A 24,409-nucleotide genomic window follows, 5' to 3' on the forward strand; every position below is an offset into this window, starting at 1 on the left:
AAATTTCATTATACATTCAACGTCTCTATTGTCTAATTCAGTGATTTCCAACCTTTTTGTACCTGCGCCCCCCTTTAAAAAAATTGTTGCGCCCCCTTAATTTTTCTAACAATTTAATTTCATAAATACTCAAAGCGCGCTCGGCTCCAAACGCGAAAGCGAGATGTTCTCGTTCCAGCAAGAGTATGGATGGATGTTTTAGCATTTGTACCCGAAAAATTCGCGGCGAGGATTGTGGATTACGTAATACCTATTTTGCTGATTCATTTGACACCTATTCGACTTTTTTGGTTTGTATTCGAAATGGTATTTTGGAAACAGCTGCATGCCCCCCTTGCAACAGTCTCGCGCCTCCCTAGGGGGGCGCGCCCCACAGGTTGGAAACCACTGGTCTAATTACACTTTTTACATCAGAATCGAAGTTGTTTTCCACACAAACGAATCTCGATAGCTTCTCGCTCGTTTTTAACGCTTTTAATTGAGTTTACATATTGGGTGCGTTCTTTTATTCCTCTGCGTAACTCCGCGCCAGCGACATCCGTTTAAAAATTCCTGCGGAACGCGTTCCTAAATTTCGGTGGGAGTGCGCGCCATCGAATGGCAAAAACGGCCGTTTGTAGTAGTTTACGGTGGAAAGCAAAATGGCGTCCTCTATGGCTCAGATAGTTTCGTTTTGGGGTCCATTATGTGGTTTTATGAATGAAAATTTAGAAGCTGTGAAAGCGCAAGTTATTGCACGCAGTGATGTGTCTTTTCGAATTTTTTTCGAATGGTAGCCGGCATTCTAATTTTTCGTGGCTATTTTGAATGCTCTTAAAACAAATAATCCATTTTACGGTTAAATTTTACAATTGGGACCCTTCTCTTGCCTTTAAAAGCTTATATTTTAGAATTATAGATTCCATCACGATACTATCGATAGTGCGAGCGCCGCCATCTTTCTTTCTTTCACCGTCGTTCCTAAATGCCTACAAACAGCAGCGCACTCCCGTAGTAGCGGCGACGCGGAACGACCGCTATTAAAGAACTCACCCATTGTCATTTACATAATTATATGGTAGCTAGGCCACCTTGTGGCAACATGTTGAAAATATTTTATTTTCTTCTTACATTATAATTATTTTTTTAATTATTTTGCAATATACTAAGCCAGTTATTATTTATATTAATACTAAGGTTTTTATTTATACATTTTTTACTTTTAATCTCAACACTTTCTTTGAATTTTCTATGATACGTTTCTTTTTCTTTATGAAGTATTGGTACGTTATCTTTATCAATTTTACGATTATTCAAAATACAATGATCGTAAAAGGCAGAGTTTATTCTATTATATTTCAGATCTGCTATGTGTTCTTTTAATCTGATTTTTAACTTCCTTTTAGTTTCTCCGATGTAATATTTATTATCGCTGCAGGTACATTTTCTTAATTCAAAACATATTCTATTTGAAAATGTTTAACAGTCGTTTCGTTTTTGCTTGCAGAATAATTTCAAAGCGTTAAGAAAATGGAATACCTCTGGAGGAACAGTCCAGAGGAAAACACTTCGACATCAGAATCGTCTTCCTCTTCAATTCGAGTCATTTGTGTGCGTCCGAAAGAAGTGGTGGAGAGTGCAAAGGAGAAATTTCGTAAACCCGACAAGAAACGGTGATTGTGATCTCTCCCAATGAGAGCATCTCGTCTGTCATCGATTATCTGGAACAGAGATATCCCGAAGTTCCGAAATGGTCGGTGCAGAGACAGGCATGCGAGGAAAAAGTGTAAATCGATTCTGAAAAAGCGTAAAAAGAAGCCTTGGTGAAAGAAGATATTCTTCTGGAAGAAATAAATCTTTTTTCCACCAAGGTCTTCTCATCGGATGTGACTTCCCCGAATGTGACTTTTTTACCTGGCTATGACCTATGAATCGGACGCAACTTCATTCATCGGATGTGACTTTTCATCGCGGTTTGGCGTTTTCCCGTTGCTGTTCACGATACTTGGATTGATACATGTCCTTCGTCATTGCTAACGTAGGACATGTTCTTCCACTTTAGTTAAAGTCGACAGTGACAACTTAGCACCGTCTTCGCTAGTTTGAAATATCTCAACTGAAGATGTTCAATTGGTAAAATTCTGACCAGAAAATAATAGATTTTCGCCAACAATGTGATGTCAACACTAGAGAGGTATTATCTCAACGTTGAACCTAAATAAAAACAAAAGAAAAACATTGCAGTTAGCACATGTCTAAGCCAGAATTATAATTATTTTGAACAATTAAATGTGTATATAAACTTTTACATAATAAAACTTTTTAACTTTATATTAATTGATTACGTATATCAGTTTAAATGTTATATCTGCACATTTTATTTTTTGACTAATTTATAATTAAAGTTGAAAGTAATCTTTCTAACAATTAAGCAACTCGTTGCTGGATTTTTTTTTTTTTTTTTTTTTTTTTGTGTGTGTTTGCTGTTTGAAGTCAATGTCTTCTAATGCCAGACATACAGTCAAAGACTTCATGTACTACGGGTGACGGAAATTGAGAAAGGCCGCATCATTTGGCGAGGAAAGCAAGATGGCCATTTCGCCGAATTGTTTGCTATCTGGGACATTTGATCTGATTGTGAAGACATGTTGGGGCAGTGGATACGTGAGGGGTCATATATATGCGGGCAAAGTCTGAACACACTAAACATAAAAAGGAGGAGGAGAGATGGTCGTTTGATGGTGAGACAATCGCGAACAGCTGTATCGGCATGTTTGTCCACCATCAGATAAAAACCTCGCTACAGAACCTTGTCCTTTCTCCTAACATCAGCAGCCTAACAACGTCGGCTTGGTTTGACGTAGTGCATGACAGAGAAACGACAGAGTGGACTGTTACGAACTGGCAGCATGTAGTGTTTATCTTTAGCCACGAATCCAGGTTCTTTTTGGTAACGGACGATAACCGTGCTAGAGTATGGAAGACGAATTTTATCATTGTTTTTCACATGCAGTATAAAACTTGTAATAAGATACATAATGCGGTTATAATAAAATATCAATTCTAATTAATTCAAAGTATGTTAAAATATAAAAATAATTGCACAATTTATATTTTAGAAAATACAAGGAAAGCGGCACTTCCACAGCTTTCATGGACTGCACGTCACTGGAAAATAGCGAAATGAACGGCCAGTTATATATGTGCAACTGAATGCAAACGTCATTAGAACGAAGATGGCGACTGACAAACTTATGTTGATGTATTTCTTACATTTATTAAAATATACTAATAATATTAGTTATTGTTTATTGTGATATATATATACCGCAATTAAAATATTCATATATAAATTTAAAAATCTTATTGAAGTAAAACATTTGACAGCGTTTGGCGATCACTCTTCTTTCCGGTAGATATTCCTTTAGGCTGAATAAACATCCTTATAAACTTCGTTTTTTATTAGACAAGATAAGAGATTCGTTCATCTCCATTTCTTTCTTTTCTGTCTTTCTTTCTTGGTAGTGGTTCATATGGAGTTTTGTGGCTATTCGCCTTTTACTCCGAGAGACTTGTGGGTGATCGCCAGGTGACCGAAGAGCCGGCCTTATAGAATGGCCTAATCGCGACCGAATGTCTTCCGGGAGAACTTTTATGGGAAACTATTCAGGCGTCATCGACATGGAGAAAACCCGGAAAACGCCATGCTGCCAGCCCCGTCCGAGCGATGCGCGAACCCCCGACCGAACTCCCAGTGTTCAGGGTCTAGTCCACTCAAGTGCGGGGACGAAGACCACTCGGCCGTTCATCTCCATTAAAAATGCTTTAATATTAAAATGTGCAAACTTCATCGCCGAAATCTTGAAATTCCTTCTCTCTTACGTCAAGAAATCTGTGCTTCCGATTAGCGCAAACATTTTTGCTATATGTTCAACATGTTGAATACCAGTGTAATTCACAAAAGAAACACATTCACCAGAAATGAAGTCACTGCTAACGTAATATTCGCTCCGCTTTTCGGCAGCGATTCGTCCTGTGTAAACTAAGCTACAGCGTGTTAGATTTTTGAAGATTTAAAAAAATTCTATATAGGCTACTGTATTTGAATTTGCCTTTTTCATCGCTCTTCCCGCTGAATAAGTTATATAACATTTTCATACAGTAAACCAAGTCAAAACCAAGTAAACCTATCATTAATTTGCGGACGTGGGCCCCCGGCGTTGCTCAGACAAAATTAATGATAGCGAAGATTAAGATTATTATATTATAGTCAACCTTACCCGTTTTCACAGAATGCAAGAATTGGGTCCTCCCTGTTACCAGACTAATTAGAGAATTTTTAGATGGTCTAAAAATATGTTCGATTTCCCGCAAAAACGAAAAAACTGCATCTGCGTCTTGCACGTAGCTTTCTCTTGACACTTCCATTGTTACTTGACACTTCCATTGTTGATGGAAATGTTAAGCCTTAATCCTGTCCCTCTCCCCCGTGGGGAGGAATTTCGAAAAATCCCTTCTTAGTATGCGTTCTCGTGACGTACCCTAACTGTGTACCAAATTTCAATTTTCAACTCCTGCGCTGATTATTATTATTATCATTATTATTATCAACTCGTCTCGATTATATATATAGATAACCAAATAATAAAGCCGAATCTATTATTGGACTATAACGCGGTCAATTAACAATGTACATATTGTATAATTTGAACTAAAGGTAAACGATTAAGTCGCCGTCTTGTATTAAATTTAAAATAATTAGAATATTAATTTATTTAAAATATTCTAGAAGAAAAGATTGATTCGAAGCAGGATTGCCATCTGTACGATAATTATCGGATTTGTACGATTTTTTCAGGGGCCGTAAGATGTACATCTTACGGCTCCTGAAAAAAATCGGTTAGGAGTTGAAAGTTGAAATTTGGTACACAGTTAGGGTACGTCAGAGAACGCATACTAAGAAGGGATTTTTCGAAATTCCTCCCCACGGAGGAGAGGGACAGGATTAAGGCTTAACATTTCCATCAACAATGGAAGTGTCAAATTATCATACCACGATTATTTGTACAAATAATCGTGGTGATAATTTCAGAAATACGCCTTAGGCCGCGACTCCACTAGCCGTAAAACGGCCGTAAAACCCCTCGCCGTAAAAGCTTTTAATCACGTGACCAAGATATTTTACGCCTGAGCTGGTCGTAAAACCAACGTAAAAGCGAGTTGAGCAGTGTTCAACTTTCGAAGAGAATACGACCGTAAACCGGTACCATCCACCAATCAGAAGTCAGTGAAATCTAGGTCATCGTGACACGGTGCGAAAATGGCGGAAAACGAGCTTTTGTGTACCGTCCCACAGAGCGGTAGGCTGCCACCTTGACCGCTCGACCATCCGGCCGTCCCACTTTTGTACTGTACAGGTACTATGTATCGCCTTCTCATTGATAGTTCGTGTCTTTTTCTCCACTAGAGGACTAAATTTTCGGAAGTTTTTGTTTACTCGTTAGATACTACAGGTATACCTCGAGTTACGTCGTTCTCGATTATACGTCGTTTGTCAAAAAAGTATATGGAAAAATAAAAATCAAGTTTAAGTTATTTTATTCGACTTTACATCCGTCCGCCACAAATATTGAAGTCGTAATATCACTAGAAAAGCGTTAAAAGCACATAAAATCATATTAAAATATGTACATTTACAGTAAATGTTAATATAATCATCATAAATCCTAGAGAACAAAACATGAAAACATTGTGTTTCTGTGTTGTCGTCTTATTTAGCAGTCTTTGAGTGCTTATTATTGGCGTTTTCGGTCGTAGTTTCGACTTACGTAGCCTCTCCTGAAACCAATTACCGACGTAAGGCGAGGTATACCTGTACTGTATATTGTCGATTATAAGGCGCACTTTTTTCATACTTTTCAAAACTGCTATATTTTTAAACCGACTGATAAAATGCTCAAATTGTTGTACAAAGAAAATTTGTACAAATAAATATTCTGTTGAAATTCCATTAAACTTCTACTTCGACAAAATATAAGTACATTTTATTACATAGTAGTTTTCATCTAGTGAGCTATCTAGAACTGAGCCTTTTTGACATAGGGCAGCGTTTCTTAAACTAAGAAGTTGCAAGCACTTCAGGGAGGTACTGTACATTAAAAATTTTAGACTCGCAAAAATTTTGATAAACTAAAATTTATATATAGGAAGTAAATACGGTATATAAAGATGTGTTACATATTTATTGATAATTGTTTGTTAATGTTTGATATGTTAAAATTGCTTGAAAAACGTAAACTTTAGATTGTCATGTAAGGAGTGTCGTGAAATCATTGTAAATGAGGTTTAAAAACTTTTTTGTTGTAAGAAAGGATTTCAGATAAAAAGTTTGAGATTTACATGTAGGGGGAATCTAGTTAATACATCTATGGATAGAGGGCGTAATTGTGACGGATCAAGATGGCTGTACGATAATTTTCTTTTGTAAGGATGGCAACTTGATTCGGCACAAGATTTGAACCATCAACTTCTGCTTACTATACATCTTAGTCATATTATCGCGAAATAATGGTTTCTGTTTCGAAGAATAGCTCGAAAAATTACATCATACCATGTCATTCTGCTATTGTTAAAGATAACGCGAGGTATCCAGCGTTTGCTCTGAGAATCTACTCACAAGTTCGTGGAAAAAAGAGAAAATTCGTGTCTGATTAACTGGGAAAGAAATATCATGGCCAGTGGCACACTCAGGCTTTACTTTAATGTTCCCAGTACACCGTTGAAATAATAATATATATGTGCATCTCTTTATTTGCCGAACCGCTTCAGCCATAAAGTATTAGTCATTGTAAGAAAATATGTATCAAAATAGCAGTTCAGTCTCAATTTATTTATTTATTCTGATATTTCAATTATCATATGAATATGCATTTTCAGACATGAAACTTCAGGTGAACGTGATCAGCGACAGGACCTGAATGTTGTTGGCGCTTTCTTTGTATAGCTGAATCTGCCGAATCATTGTATCAGTCAAATAAATTAAAAGTTACTGTTTTAGATTTTAAAAACGTTTACCCATTTGTCAAATTACAACCCTAATTTTACTATCTACTGAGAAAATTAAATACACTAAAATGGATAGCAAGCATCAATAAATATTGATAAAGCTAGCGAAAATAATACGTTTCTCTTTATTCTTCAAGTTTGAAGAAAAGGTGTATATTCAAAGAAAGAGACCTTGTAGGCAGTCCTGGTGTGACTTCATTAGTAAGGAATTGAATCACACACATCCTGAAAGTCAAAAATAATAAAATGTTCTATATATTTATAGAACATTTTGTTATTTCTAATATTTTGTTATATACACAATGTGCCGATCACTTGAAGGCACAATTCTAGATGTATGTGAGGGGTTGAAACCTTAACAGGGCTGTAGAGCATAATGTGAGCCCGCAGGTTTTGAGGGCATAAATTCGAGAGTTAAAAGGGGGTTCATGACCCGCAAGTTCGATAGGAAGTCATCGTGATCAGATCAAAAAGAGAAAACAAAAGTCCCAGTCATCCCGAGTCAGCCAATTAGTCACCGAACAGTGAATAATAGACTGACTCAGTGCCAACCACGATGGCATAAAAACCTGATCGACTCTGGAAAGGGGGCGATCATCCAGGAAGGTCTGCATCCAGTGTCTCCAGCCCCGGACATAAGACTGATGCCAGCTTCCATAGTCCAGGAGGTAGTCGCATACGGTCATCGGACCACATATCAAGGTATATCGACTTTGTAAACTCTCTCCCACTCGAGGTTAGGCACGTGACTAATTTATTGGTTAGATCGCGATTAGCGATAGGGATATTTTATCCGCATTTTAGCAGTAATTATCTGTATATCTTTATTTTATGTGTGTCTTTAGTGTATGTTCGCTTTTGTTAGTTAATAAACCTTTATTGTTATTTGCCAAACCTGTCTCCTGACAAAGTAAGGACGCCTGTAGACTTACTGACGCACCTCACCACTCACTTTTTTTCCTCTTAGCCATCCAACGACAACGAGGTCGGGTTTTACCAACTCGTGCAGCTTAAGTGGTCAGCGAGGTTTTCCCCCTGACCCTCTGCTTATCTCACAATAGTGATAAGAACAAAAAAGTCTAATGAACCAAGGCTGTACGGACGACCCTTCGCGAGTTATTTTTCACAAATTGCTTTGCTCGTTAAGCGAGGTTCCACTGTATATAATAGTGATTTTAAGACACTGATTGCAAATGTACAATACATACGCATTGTACTAATACCGAACCAGAGTTTCTAAATTTCAATCCGGACGAACGCTCTAAGAATTGAGGTAGGAAATATAGAGTGAGAGATGATTATTTGAATGATTTCTTTGTTTAATAATGTTATTTTCTATATCGATGAATAATATCTAGGCCTACTTATAAATAAAAACGGGATAATCTGGGATATTTTATTGAAAACCAGGATATTTTTCCAAGCTGGAACAAAGAGCCAAAAACTGGGACTGTCCCGGTTAATTCGGGACGACTGGTCACTTTATCCAAGACACATTACTGGAATTCACTAGAATTCGAGAAGTTGCCACAATACAAGGATACAGCGGCCGGATGGCCGAGCGGTCAAGGTTAGCAGCCTGCCGCCCTGGGGGACCCGGGAGCGAATCCGGACAGGTCGAAAAATCCCCAGGAATTTTTCGGGGGGTGGTCCGTCCGGATATGTCGGTCCCCGTCCCTCACCACCCGGCCGCCCCATTGTGGGCCTGGCCGAACCCATAATGGGCTTGCTATAAGAGGCCCTCTTAGTGCCCACAGGGCGAAAAGAGTTTACAAAAAAAAAAATAAATACAAGGATACTTATATTGCCTTATTATCAGGCTCAAAATAAACTCTTAAATCATAGAAATAAATATGCTCAAAACAGGGAACTTCTGTGATGGCGTACAAGAAACTTTTACACAATACAGTAGAGCAGCGCTGTCCAACTTATCATAGCCTGCGGGCCATATTTTCTTCACCAAACATTTCGGGGGCCAAGAAGGTTGATAAATGAAAACTCAGTTTATGTTAATTAAAAAAATATTTTATTTATACTAAAAAGAAAACTTTAAAATATTCGTAATATATTAATGAGAACATTGTGGCCGTAATTTTCACATAGTAAAATAATTTTAATATTAATAATAATAATTTTAGTAACATAAATTTATTCATAGTAAAATGTACTCGCAGGCCGTAAAAATAATTTGGCGGGCCGTATACGGCACGCGGGCCGCCAGTTGGACAGCCCTGCAGTAGAGCATCGATTATCCGACCCCTGATTAACCGACCGCGTTCTAGTCGGCAAATTCAAATGTCCGCTAGTGATGTGGCGCTACAATATTTGGTTATGTCTTGCTACTTTAATATTACTTTTGTTAAATTTTTGCATGTTTAGCTGGCAGCACTGGCTCGACCATTGAAAGGAGGCTAGTATTTAAACCAGGCCCAGAGTCGGTAGATTAACTGGTCTTTCGACTACCTATCTTCGCTAGTAGCTAAAATCAACTAGAGACAAATGTTACCACCAGGGGCATTGCAATCACTACAAGAGCGCTAGATCGAATCGCAGTGAGGTCGAATATTTTTTTTTTAATTGAAAGTTATATAACCTTCGAGTTCGATTTCATAATTTTCTATGAATTTTATTATAAGAATGAAAAGGCTTTTATTTAAACCCAAAACCAGGTTTATGGATAAATAAATGACACTTAATAAAACATTAAACACCTTCCATCGCTGAGAAATGTTTATTTAATAAAGATTGATATTCAGTTAAATAAATGACAAGGAACAAAACTGAAATAATAGTACAATTATTAAATTGTGCTATTATGCCAATTTATTATACGTTAAAAATTTATTATACATACAAACAAATTATATTACACATAATTATAATTATAATAATAATTATTATTATTTGCGCTATTAAAATTTACTTTAAGTGAGAAATTTTTCTATGTTTTTTACTTTCAATTGATGAAATAAATGATTGATTAATCGTTCGCGTGAAAAAATGCAATCGACAGGTAACAAAAAAGTGCAAAAATCTGGAGGTCAAGTAGGACTTGTGACCAGCATTGTGGCATCCTATCATCAATGTAACAGAACACTGATTTAATATAATATCCATTATTGAAAAATAAACATTCATGTTTGGGTTTGTTAATTGTTCACATACTTTGCTTTCTGCCCAGTACATCAATTGGCAAAGCTTATAGCTTGGATATAACAAACCTCCTCGAGATTTGATGAATGTAAATGTCTTCTCTGGTGCAGCATCTTCAGGTTTTGCTGTTAATATATTTTTGCATTCATCACAACCAAGTGATGGCAGCAGATGACGAACAATGTAACCTCCTAAATAATGTAAAATAAACTTAAATGTTTCTGGTGCACAATAATCGTGATCTAATAATTCATTATCAGTAGGATCTCCACAGGGCAGGCTTGGATTACAAAGCAAATTTTGTAAATGTTCTTCCAATTGTTCTTGAACTTCCTTAAATGGTTTTTTATGACTCTGAAGAAGATTTTTTAAAGTAACAAGGGAAGATCCAGGATCAGTTTGAACTGATGCTCGTTTGGGAGGACGAACCAAACTGTACACAGTCATCAGTCTATACAGGTATAAGAACTGTACTGTTGTGGGATGAGAATTGCTTCCACTTCCTTGTCTTATCATTCCAAAGAAACGCTAATTGAAAAGAAAACATAAGTTAAGAGTTTAATACAAGATTATATAATCATTACACTAAGTCAGTTTTACCTCTAATGGGTCCTGATTAAAGTGAGCTGTCAAGATATAATATGAGTTTGGAAGCAATTGTTTAATGAGTGCTGAGATACTAGTTAGCGTCAAGCGTAGATTTTCTGCTGTCTGGTGGCTCAAAAATCCCTTTTGATCACTGCTTTCAATCTGTAATCTGAATGTTTCCCATCTATTTAACCATTCTAGAGATTCTTCAATAACCTATTTTAAAAAAGTTGTTTATTAAAACATTTATAGTTTTTCCTAGTGAATCATTACTATTACCTTGAGATCATTTGAATCATGTCTGATTCCATCCTGTGGCAATCTGCGATTTAAAGCATCAAAAAGAGCATTGATGCGACGTATGAAACTTATTGTAACATCTGCATTCTTTAGGCTAGCAACCTCACGCTGTTTATAAAACAGCATAGCATCAGCAAAAGTATTACTAAATATCTATAAAGAAATGAGATAAATAAAAGTATTCTTATCAAATCAGATTATATAAGTAAAAAAAAAAAAGTGTTACTTGAGCTGCCAGCAATACACTCATTCTCTGGAAGTTATTGGGATTAACATGTATTTCAGTTACTTTGGGACATGCCTTTAATCCCTTTGGTAATTTGGAATCTTCATCAACAACTGCTTTAAAATGCTGTAATTCAACCCTTCCTTCAGGAAACTAAAAGTAAAAATGAAGAATAATGCAATGGCTTATATTATAAATTAGGTGAAAACACTTTATTTTCTTAGTTTTACCTGAAAGTATCTACTTTTCAAAAGATTGTTTCGCATACATTTTAAAATATGTGGTACATCAATAATTGCCAGTACTTGTCTATCTGCAGCAGGATTTGTAAATGAGCATTGTACATTATTTGTGTCTGCACAAATTCCTAAAGCTTTTAAAGCTGCTTTGTTTGTGCTGGCACCATCACAAACTATTGCATTGACTATTATACCACACTGCTCTAAATGAATAATTGCTTGCAAAATAAGTTTTGCAACAGTAGAACCTGGGACAGAGCTTTTTGAACAGAATGTGCCAATACATTGTACCCAACTAGCAAAGTGAGGTCTGAACATAAACACTAGGCCATGATCACCTGCTGTAAATTCACTCTGTGGCAACACAGAATTATCACCACAATCAACAAGTCCAATCATTTCACCAGTAGCTTTTGAAAGTTCTATATGTTTTTGAAGTGTAATTTCATCAAAAATTAAAACTCCCTGGCATTCTGTTTGTGGAATAGTCTCCAATTTTGACTTTAAAATAACAAAAAGATCTTCATCAAATCCAAATTTGGCATTAATGCCTCTGATATATTGATGCAGTGTAGACTGACAAGGTAAAGGCAAGTAATCATTATTTCTCAAAAATTCATAGACAGATGGTGACCTAATTTTTAAAAGCAAACAGTCAAGTAACCAATTAATGTCATATCTCATACCCTTTTTGCTTTTTATATGGCATGCTTTCAGCATGTGCTCTATTACAAGTTTCTGTCTCGGTGGTAAGGAATCAAGTTTATCAGCTGACAACTGTTTTATTTTAAGTTCAGCATTTTCTTGATGAAGCTTGAGATTTTCTGTTTGAAGAGTTTTCAGTTTCTTCTTATAGATCATCTTTTGCTTTCTGCACCGATACAAATCCTCTTTGACTTTTAACAATTCAGACTGCAAAGCAGAGATTTTATTGACATATAACAGCTCAGGATGCTGTGTAGTTGCTGCTTCAGATGTGGAGGGTTCTTCTATTTCATTTTCTACAGTTGTTACTTGAGAGTGTGTATCATGCAAATCTAATGATTGATAAAAAAATATAAAAAAAATCAGACAATTAATCTTAAAGTATTTATAAGAAAAGTTAGGCCACAGAGAGATAGCCCTCAGTGAATCACAGTGGGTCTCACAAACCCAGCTCAATCTTTAGTTAGCATTTTTTAAATATAAAATGTTCCTTAAAAATACTGAAAAAATTTATATTTTTCCAACTTTTCGGCCCGATCAACATGAGATTAGAACGTTTTTTTTATTTGATTTTACTTAGACTAGATGTCTTAAGCTTCCAATCGAAAAATTTATATTAAAACACAGGGTCCGAGAGACCCACTGCAACTCAGGCAAGGGCAAAAAGTTACATGGCTCACTAAGGATTAAGATTACATAAAAAACATATAAATATTTACCTTTGGTATTGACTTTTCGGTATCTCTTCGTAGATGGTTCTTCATTTCTTGTGAGACATCGCGTTGATCGTTTTTGAGGTACAGACTTACTAATGTACTTAGGACAATTAGGGAAGTTTGATGGATATGCATCTGACGTTAATGCCCAGCGATCTCGTGGAATTTCTACTTTCTCTCCATTTATAACATGGGAGTAGGTTTTTAAAATAAATCTACTCGCAAAATGTACGTCACAAACATAACATTTACTTGTTAGCTTCTTGTCGTCTCGTAGAATGCATCGCATCCACTTCTCAATCTTATCGCTAGGAACACGGAAGAAATGTCTCTTCTCGTTCGATGACTTATATCCTGCCTTGCATCCTGGCACAAAGCACGTTGGCATTTTTATGTAGCTAAAAAAAACAATTATTATAAGTCGAAATCACTGAGTTCTGTATATCCAAAGCAAGAACCCCAAACTCAAAAGGCTCTTCTGCCAACAATGGCGCCAACTAGCGGCAAAAATTGGCTCTAGCTAAGTTTGAACTATGAGTCGAAAGACCAATTAATCTACCGACTCTGACCAGGCCTAATACACTATACTAATAATGTATTTTTTCATACTTTTCGGTCATCCGACTTTTCAGTTATCCGACCAACCCCAGTCCCCAATTTAGTCGGAATAACTGTATATACAATACCGAAAAATCAGAACGATTAAAAAAAAGAGAGAGGTTGAAGTTTACTTACGTGCACCGTCATGGCGACTCTTATGTAATCTCGATAGCATGCGCGATTAGAAATTCGATGTAGGTGGCGCTGATCAAATTGTTCATTTTTATGTAAATTTTCTTCAATAATCATCCATCTGAAAATAAAAGGAATTATGCAAATTTTTAATTTTCCCGATGGAGCAGACGTAAGGTGTTTGTTGTGTTTATTTTTTTCGAATGTTTGTACTTTTATTTATTTTGTACTTTAAAAACTAGGAATTTTTTGATAATGTATTTTACGAAAGTATGTTGTATGATCTTGTATGATTTTTTGTATGTTTTCTCCTCGCATTATGGTGTACCAGTATGGGCGCGTTTTTTTATGCAGCGCTCGAGAAGCGCTTTACAGCTAATCCTCTGAAACCCGTTTCTAAATGGCCAACACTGCTCGTGACGTCATTTCGCTACACTTTCGCTGCATAAAAAAACGCGCCCTATGTCTTAAATAAATAAATAAATAAAGATATAGTCAAGCACAAAAATCCACAGTGTCTTTCATTCGCACGGAAATAAATCCTATGAGTTATGTAAGTACTGTATTTAATTTTATTATTATTATATTTTTATTTTCAACTATATCTGTACGTTCGTTACGATCCAAACTGTCTTGTTCTATCCACAGATTAGGGACGGCCGGATGGCTGAACGGTTAAGGTGGCAGCCTACCGGGACCCGGGATCGAATCCGAACGGGGGAGTGTGCCCGTCCCTCACCAGTCGGTCGCCCCATTGTGGGCCTGACCGAACTCATAATGGGTCTGCTAAAAAAAGAGGCTCTGTTAGTACCTATAGGGCCGAAAAAGCTAATAATAAATAAATAACCCTTGCAGGTTAGAATAGACTTGTTAATTCCTGCTTATGACGTTTCTTCTAGTTTCGATACCTGCCGTTAAAGCGCTAAATACAAATGATAGCGATCTCTCGTTGGCTAGTTAAAAAAATTTGTTATTACAGAAAGTATGAAGTTGACAGTCTATCCATTATAATCTGTGGTCGTACCTATTTAATATAATTTTTAAATTAAGCATTTTATTTAATATTCTTTTCAGTTGTATCCTAATGTTGGTCTCTAGAAAGAATGAAAAACATTTGTGAAAATAAATGATACTACTGATGAAAAGCTTATTTAGAGAAATACAGATATGCAATTCTGGTTTTCGCCAAATACGAAAATATAAATTTCGATATACTTTTATAAAGCTTTAATAAATATAAAGGTTTTTAAAGGAATTTATAAACATCATAAAGTTGGAAGCACAAAACTATGATAACAAAGTTACTCAAAACACTTAAATCCTAAATTCACTACTTTTAAAACAAAAATTAAATTTCACCATTATTACATTCAAATTAAAAGCGTATCGTTTTACAATATTTAATTTCATTCATAATCATAAATTTGGTATTTCAATTATTTAGATATTTTCAATTTTTCGAAGGTAACAGTAAATCCAACCAACACCACTTAAAAATCGATACAAGGACGATAAAATGGCGACATGTTTGAACACGTTCCAAGTTTTAGGAATATTCTTACGCTTTAATATATCGACTTTTACATGGTTTATCTTCCGTTTTTAATAAATATTGACAATAATTCATTATTTTCAACAATTCAATATAGTGTTTTTACAATTTTATATAAAGTTCTTTGTTTTGTATTAGCTATTTTTTGGCGGTTTTTCTTTTCCGGTGCTGCCAGATTGTCTTCGCTTGATAGTTTTCGTTGTTTACCAATTGATGACAAGTCTTCATAGAATTTTTCATCAATTCGAAAATTTCGAATTTTTTCACCTCTAAAAGGTGTTAAATAGGTAAGAAATAATAATTAATTCGAGAAATTTATAATATTCGTATAACTTTATATTTTTTTTTTACATTAATTTATCATTGTAGGCCTATCAATGGCAACTAATGGTATAAGTCGATTATATGTGACTTTGTCGCTTCTGAGATTTAAACTGATGATTTATTACCTTTAAACAACGTAATCGCGACTTTTAAATGGTAAAATTATAATTTGCATCAACAAATTTGATTAAATAACATAAAAATGTTCATTTTTAAAGTAATTTTCATGCTGAATGCAGTGATTTGCTTACATTTATATATTTTTTCCAGCGCATTTAAGGTCAATCACTCCAAATATTTATATAAATTATATACTTATTATTATATTTATATAGGTTTTGTGTGGTTTTTAGTTAAAAATACATAAAATTTGTGTGATATTTTGTGTTAAAATAGTGATTTTTAATGCTTTATGACTCGCAGTTCATGTATGGAGAAGTTAATTAAGATTAATAAACTGTTTGGTTTTAATTATGTAAATAGTCTGTGATTTATTATATAAATCTAATGGAATCAATTACTTATCAAATTAATCAATGCACTTTTAATAATTGGTGAAAGTTTAGATAATGCTAAAACTTTCAATCCTGTTAATGTCCCGAACAACTTGAACCGTCCACCATTAAAGATTACCTGTTAGCATTATTTAAACTTCACCCACTATTAAAGATACATTTATTAACCACAGTGGCTAGTATTCTTAAAATCTTTTTGTTCTCTTCATGTGATAGTATTGAAATAATTGTAAGTCACTAATAAACATGATAATTTATTAACATCTTATGAGTTAGATGTGTGAGCAGTAAATTTGCATATTTGTTCTTTAATCCAGTATGATTTGCCTTAATTTTTAACTAATAATGGATGGAATCCTTTACTGTTTAATGTTTTAGTACAACAAATATTAAAATAATTGTTGCAGTTAACGAATCAAAATAGTCCCATTCCACTAAATAGGTTTATAATGAGGAAAAACACTGAATTATTCTGAAATCTAAATATGTTCATAATCTGATAATATAGCCTGTTATTATATATATTATATGTTTACAATTCATGTAAAAAAGTTTAACATTTACAACTATTATACTTAATAAATTAAAAACCATCATGTAAAGATGTATGAAAATTTTTTATTTTATAAATATTGTAAATATATTAATATTTCATTTCAGAAATTTACATTTGTTAAAATAACATACACATTTATCAGTTTGATTCCAGTCTTTCATTAAACAATTTAAATAATATTGACTATATGATATGACATACACATTGTTTTCATTAAACAGGCAAAATGTTTGACGATGATAAGATTATGAAATTTGTTATGGTATAAGTTGAAGGACATACAACATAATGTTAGCTGATGATTTAAGTTTTGAAAACAGTTTTGTGTTATGATTTTATAAAAATTTGTGAAACTAATTTAGGTTTTATTTTAATTTCTTGATATCTTTTCAAAAGAAATGTTTGTTTTCAGTTCTGACCATGTGTTATTTTCTGATACTACTATAGTTATATGGAATATATTATTGAACCTAGTATATACAGAAAATATTGCTTTTATTTATATTTTTAATTGCATTATCAAATTTTGAGATTTTTAATAAAAACTATGAAGATACATACATTATTTATTTTGATTTGTTAGAAAATTGTTCTTATATAACTTCTTTAATAAATAGAGATCAAATTATATCTAGATTTCAGTTTCAGTTACACTTTCATTTTAGGAAGCTGAGATAAAAGTTATACTGCAATATTCATCAAATAGTAAATTCCACAGATTTTAATGATTTGTCATGTAATTTGCAGAAATGTTTTGGAAAATTTCAAATGTGAAATCTTAATTTCATTTTTGTAAGTCATTAGTATTATAAATAGAGTATAACTAGTACAGAGATAAAATGGATAGGTACTGATTAATTTCTATTTCAGATTAATTTATTTTTTATTATTAGCTAACATTTAAAAAAAGCAATGATAGTACTGTAGTCTATATATATTTAAAGTGAACAAAGTCACTTAGTTTGCATATTTCCTATTGATCAAATTAAGCAAATGAGGTCTCATGTTAAACCTCTTGATCTGTAGTTGTGCAGAAAATTGTAAAAATTTGAATATACTGTATTTTGAGTTGATAAGATTATTAATGATTTTAACGATTTTTAATTGATCATATGATCATTAGTACAGTCACATGATCTATTATTAGAATCTCTTATTTTATACATAATTTATATATGAAATTAAGCTGATTAATTTCAGATAATAATATAAAACTAAATAATTTTAAACAGTTTTACATTTTTTCACATGACTATTTGTATTAACATATACTTCACTTTGATGATAGTATTCATAAGCAAGATGTTAAATACATTGAATTTATTATATGTTTTATTTTATTTCATTTTGATTTGTATTATACAATGAAAAGAATGGATGAAATTTCAAATTGATGAAAAAGCAAAAACTTGGCTGTTGGGTAAGATTTGTTTGTCTAATTGTCTATTAAAGTATGGAATCACTTATTACTGGAAATAAAGGAAATAAACAGTTGTTACCATGTCACAAAAATGCTTTGACTGAAATTTCCTTTAAAAGATTTAGTTAAAAATTTTGTTACATTTTAACTGATAAATGTATCTACTGTTTACATTTATAGTTCATTTTTAGTAATTCTTTGTACTTTGTAACATTGCACTTCACAATTTCTATATTTTGTATAATTGTATTTTTATTTATATTTTACTTTTAGTTTATCTTTTGTATCCTGAAAGAGGCCTTGCCATGTCATCTAATAAAATAATTTTATTGAATAATCTTAATCATTATGTTCATTAAAGTTTATTGAATAAAGCATTGGAGGTCTGAAGTATGTACGGTATTAGTGCATATGGTCTACATTATAATTTTGTAAATTAATAAAATGTAGATTAATATTTTTATTAAGAGTTTATAACACCAATTTTTAACCATACTTATGCAATTTCAAAACACACTTATGTGATTTTTATTTTTTCATTGTTATAAAATAAGTACACAGCTAAAATATCTTTTGTTTGCTAAAATATATATATATTTTTTTTTATTATAACCCCTCTTCAGTTAGCATTCTAGAGAAGAGAGGGTAATAATCAAAGACCTAAAATGCATTTTAGCAAAGAAAAAATTTTTAGTTGTGTATTTATTTTATAATAGACAATGAAAAAATAAAAAGTTATGATATAGCATAAGTTTGATTACAAATTGGTGTGATAAACCCTTAATAATATTCATCTATATTTTATTAAGTTACAAAATTATAATAATAAAAGGGTAAAAAGCTTCAAAATGAAATTAAATGGTCTATATTATGAAGGCAACGTAGAAATATTCATGGTTTAGTGCTTTGTTGAATATCTATTTTAAAAAATTTAAGACTAGTAATTTATTACTTTCTTTACCTTCAGCAAACAATTATGTCCAGTAGACATCCAAAAAAGTTATCATTATCATCGTCTTTCCTTTCCTCTACATTAAGTTGTTATACTTTGGACAAGCCATTAACAAAATTAATCAATAATTTCTTGAAAATTTCATTGAGTTTAGCCAATAAGAATTTTCATAAAAATAAAAATTACTTATAAGGAAAATAAAAATGATATATCTACCAGAAATATTGTTTTTACAAAGTTTGTGATTTAAATTAAATTTATCTTTAATAAAATATTGTACTCTTAGCTATTTAATTTAGGTTCATTTTACTAAACATCAATCTCAGTCATTCTTAACAGGAAAATTTACTAATATTAATGTAAAAAAAAAGATAGTTTAATGTAGATGTATGTTTAAAAACAACAAAAATTTATATATTTAATTAATATGTGAGTCTTATGTGAGACTAATATACAATGAATACTATGATATGCTTCTTGTCTAGTCTTCTTAATGGTTTGTGAGCTCTAAGGTTGGCTTTACTTTACTGCTAGTGGTGGTGTAATAAGTCTAGCGGTAAAGTAAAGCCAACCTTAGAGCTCACAAGACTAATATACAATAAATGCTTTCATTTTTATTCTTAATTGGTTCCTAGAAATCTGTACTAAATGAAACTCATCTACAATCAGTTGAGTCTCATAAATTGATTATGTTCTTGGAACTATAAATTGAGTTACATTTTAATCCAAGATAGCCAGCAAAATGTATAGCAATTTATCTAGTCAGGATAAATTTATATTTGTCATAAAAGTGATCAATTGTAGCATTTTCCATTCATAAGGTTTTTTCTTTAGCAGTTTGGCTACAGGATTTAAAATTCTTGTAGTAAAATCTGGAAAAACTCTCCATATATAGAGAAAAATGGCTTCAATATGTATCTTGAATGTCGCTGGGTAGAATACCTCATGCAGTGTTACAGTATCAACCACGAGGATGACGATGATCTGGATGTCACAAAAACGACTCCTAGATCTTGTCTAGCTGAGACCGAAATGGGTCCCAACATGGCCTAAATTCATGAAAGGTGTATGATGATGATACTTTGTAAAATTTTAAAAGTGCCGAATATACAAGAAGTATATTGCAAGCGAATATGCAAGAAGTAAAATGGCAATTTGGCAACTAAATAATCACCTCTGTTACACTCACTGTTGCCACTCTAAATATTTTGTAGGCCCTATCTACATAAGTATTTTCAATGTTGTCTAGATGTTTTCTCCCAAAATTTTTAGCATATGGCCTAATGAATTTAGATGTTTTATTTTTTCACAGAATTTGTAATAGCATGTAGCCTATGAGATTCAGATGTTTTTATTTCATTTTTTAGATATTTTGTTTCAATTAGAGTTAGCAAGACTGAAACTTATTCTGGCCACATTTGGCCATCTTGGCCATTGTTGCACGTGTCCTACCTTAGTTGGGTTCAAATTGATAGTCAGCATTTGCGATTATTTCGTACTGTACCAGTACATTAAATTAATTTAATCTCCAAAATGCCAAAAAGAAACCCGTGTGTTTACTGATGATTGAAAAAAGTCTGTGATCATATTGACAAAGTGAAATATGAACTGTGCTTTTCAGAATTTTCAGTAACTATGGTGGGTGTTCAAACATTAAAAATCACTTGAAATGTGCAAAACATAAGGCAAGCAATAGGAACTTTCTCAAATATATTGTCATATTTTAAATGTACTGATTTAAGTGACAAAGAATTTTTAAAGAAAGTTCACACTAATGATAAATATTAGTAACTTCTTAATAAATAAGATATGTTTAGTTGAGTTATTAAAAATTGCTTTGAACTTGTTTTTGTTAACACTTTCTTTATTTAGCCTTTTCAATCATGGGTACTTATGCTAGTAGGCTTTATTTTCTGTGAGTATTTTCTCAAAATTGTCCCGGTTTGAGAAAAAAATATTATGGTAAGCCTAGTAATAGCTGTATCTTTCTTAGATAGACTGCTTTCTCAAAGTCAGACTTTTTAATTGGCTATCTTCAGTTATAATCATCATAAGTCTAAATACACTTTTGACTAAATACTTATTTCTTTGGGCTATTTTTATTAGATTCATTTGACTAAACTCCTTTCACAATCTACAGAAGTCAGTGGCTAAATGATTGCTATTATAATTATACAGGTATACCTCGTCTTACGTCGGTAATTGGTTCCAGGAGAGGCGACGTAAGTCGAATTTACTTGTATGGTTACAACGTAAGTCATAGTTTTGACTTACATCGTAACTAAACGCCAATAATGAGCACTTAAAGACCGCTAAATAAGATGACAACACATAAACACAGATGTTTTCATGTTTCGTTCTCTAAGATTTATGAGGATTATACTAACATTTACTATAAATATACAATATGATTATATACAAATATTTTAATATGATTTTATGTGCTTTTAATGCTTTTCTAGTGATATTACGACTTCAATGTTTGTGGCAGACGGATTTAAAGTTGAATAAACTGATTTAAACTTGATTTTTATTTTTCCATATACTTTCTTGACAAACGACGTATAATTGGGAACGACATAACTCGAGGTATACCTGTACTGAATAAGTTATGAATTCTTTCTTTATATTGATTTTATAAACAGACTTATTTTATTGTACAGTACATCCCTTGTAAACAAGTTTTTTTATTACGATTTACCCTGAACATCCCCTTCAGTTCAGACTTTGAGTAGGCTCACCTTCTAACAATAACAACAATGTTGTTTTTATATATGTAATACGTAAGTTATAAAGTACAGCATTGTAATGTAATCACCATATTTGAACAGATTCCACTCAGAAAAATTAACTGTTAAGTGAAAGTGACTCTCTCCAAAGAGCTTTCAGATAAACTGGACCTTCTCATTTTCATAGTATTCATTACAAGATAGTTTGTAAGCCAAAGTCAACCAATCAAAAGCATAATTTTAATTTCCAAGCATTAAATGGGTGTGAATTCAAGGAAATCAGTTAGAAATTATTTAACTGTTGATACTAGAATCAAACCTAAAATTTAAATTACAAACAAATGAAATTCATTGACAGTTACAAAGTTTGTTAGCATTGGGTCATAAAATTAATTAACTTGTAAATTTCAATAATTCCTAATGTCAGTAATAACACCACTATTACCTATCACACATTGTCAATTTGCCAGATGTAAAATGACTAAATTTCAGCAGACAAAAATTTTATTTAATTACATCAATTTTTTCAGTGATTGTACTGTTTTTTCGGTGTTTTATTTTAATTGAACACATATAATAAAATAATATATACTGTAAGTGTTTAAAAGAAAAACAGATAATGAAATGAAACATAATTTCATTTCATTATCTGTTACTTATTCACTTATGCAATAGAATTGGTGTTATAAATCCTTAATAAAAATATTAATCTACATTTTATTAATTTACAAAATTATAGTGTAGACCATATGCACTGGTACATACATCAGACCTCTAATGCTTTATTCAATAAACTTTAATGAACATAATTTCATACATAAAAAGTCTTTTTTCTATTGTTTGAAAAAAATATAAAATAAAATTTTTTTATTTAATTAAACAAAACAACGAAGTTAATAAAATCTAAAATGTTAATGAGTAATACATAAATAGTAATAGTTAAGAAGTACAGTAGAGTATCGATTATCCGACTCAATTGGGGACTGGAGTTGGTCGGAAAACTGAAAAAACAGATAACCGAAAAGTATGAAAAATACATTATTAGTATAGTATATTATTATATCCCATTAGTATATTATAATTAGTATATTAGTATATTGCTATTAACCTACTTCGTGTTGAATTTTCATTGATGTTAAACCTAACAAAATTTTTTTTTAAATAATAATCGTCGCTATTGTATCGTTAAAAATTATTTCTTTATTTTGCACAAAATAAATACAAAAATAAAGAAAAATAGAAAATTAAGCCTGGTTTAAATACTGGCCTTCTTTTCATGGTCGAGTCAGTGTTGTCAGCTAAAACATGCAAAAATTTAACAAAAATAATATTAAAGTAGCCAAGACATAGCCAAATATTGTAGCGCCACATCGCTAGCAGACATTTGAATTTGCCGACTAGAACGCGGTCGGTTAACCGATGTGACAGTTGATCGGGGGTTGGATAATCGATGCTCTACTGTACTATTAAAATATGTGGAGCCATTATTTATTAGTATAAAGTTTAAATTTTTAGTTTATTCTGATCTTGAAATAAAATTTTTTAATTCTTTGGGAGACTAATTTTTTTTAGATAAAAATTAGTAGTTTGATACAATTCATCAAAAATTGGTAGCTAGCCATGTAGATATTGTGGCACTTGTGAGAGAGGGTGCACAAGTACTGTCTTGCATGTAACAAGTCTTGTGGCATTAGTCTACAGTTATAGTTACTATAATTCATATTCCCATCAGTGAAATTTTCATGATCACGAATTTTCATAATATGCAGTGGTGTCTCATACTTTGAATTTGATTCATTCCAGGAGGTCGTTCAAACTCCGAGTCATTCGAAGTCCGAAGCAATTTTTTCCATTAGAATTAAGAGAAAATAAATTAATCCATTTCCAGATCCTAAACAATACTCATTTTGATAAACTTAAATTATGTGTATTTGCTGTTTTAAGATAAAAAGTAACACAATTAAATAAATCTACTAATAAATTAAACCTGAATACAATAAATAGAATATATAAAACTGTATAATAAAATAAAAATTACATTTATTGTTCACCCATTGCTGACTTTGACATCTTAAACATGGCTGCTATATTTGCTACATGTGTACTAGTTTAATACTTTTTGATAAGTTACTTTTTCATCTTAATCATCAATATTACACCTTTTCTCTTACTTGTTAGACTTCATTACTTCCGCACATTCTCAGAAGCCATGATTAATAAGTAAAGGTGATATTGGGTTGAATAGAAACTTTTTGTGTATTTTTAATTTTAACATCTATCTTTACTTAATATAGATGTGTGATTTAATTATAACTATAACAGTTGTTTGCAACTGTTATAATTAAATATTACATTATTTAACACATTATTACTAATTTGAGATTGTATTCTTTGTTTGGAAGCTTATTTTACACTTGGAGTACATTTTTTTTTTTTTTTTTAACCACACAGTTCATACTCTGAACAAATTTTTGTCAAAAGTAGCATTCAAACCCTGAAGTATTTGAAATATGAGGTACTGTACCACTGTGTTTTGTTGCAACTTCCCCTTCTAGCCATACCAGGTTTATGTGCTTCAAACAACTATAAACATCTAAAATTAATAATAAGGTTGGTCTAAAGAAAAGTTTGCTTTTTGGCAAATGCAATTACAGTAGA

At 32.3% G+C, this 24,409-nt stretch overlaps 2 protein-coding genes across 3 annotated transcripts in view; one reads left to right on the forward strand and one right to left on the reverse strand.

The window, feature by feature from the left end:
* Positions 1–24,409, reverse strand: part of LOC136989770 (cation-dependent mannose-6-phosphate receptor-like) — a 213,176-nt gene that overhangs the window by 10,546 nt on the left and 178,221 nt on the right. The gene's annotated exons all lie outside the window — the stretch shown is intronic.
* Positions 15,397–24,409, forward strand: part of LOC136989767 (helicase ARIP4) — a 57,777-nt gene continuing 48,764 nt past the window's right edge. For both annotated transcript variants that reach the window (XM_067288025.1, XM_067288026.1), the window contains exon 1: positions 15,397–15,542. The gene's annotated coding sequence lies outside the window, so the exon portion shown is untranslated. The remainder of the gene's footprint in view (positions 15,543–24,409) is intronic.

The sequence above is a fragment of the Centruroides vittatus genome, unplaced genomic scaffold (genome assembly GCF_030686945.1).
Source record: "Centruroides vittatus isolate TY-2023 unplaced genomic scaffold, ASM3068694v2 scaffold_769, whole genome shotgun sequence".
Taxonomy (NCBI): Eukaryota; Metazoa; Arthropoda; class Arachnida; order Scorpiones; family Buthidae; genus Centruroides; species Centruroides vittatus.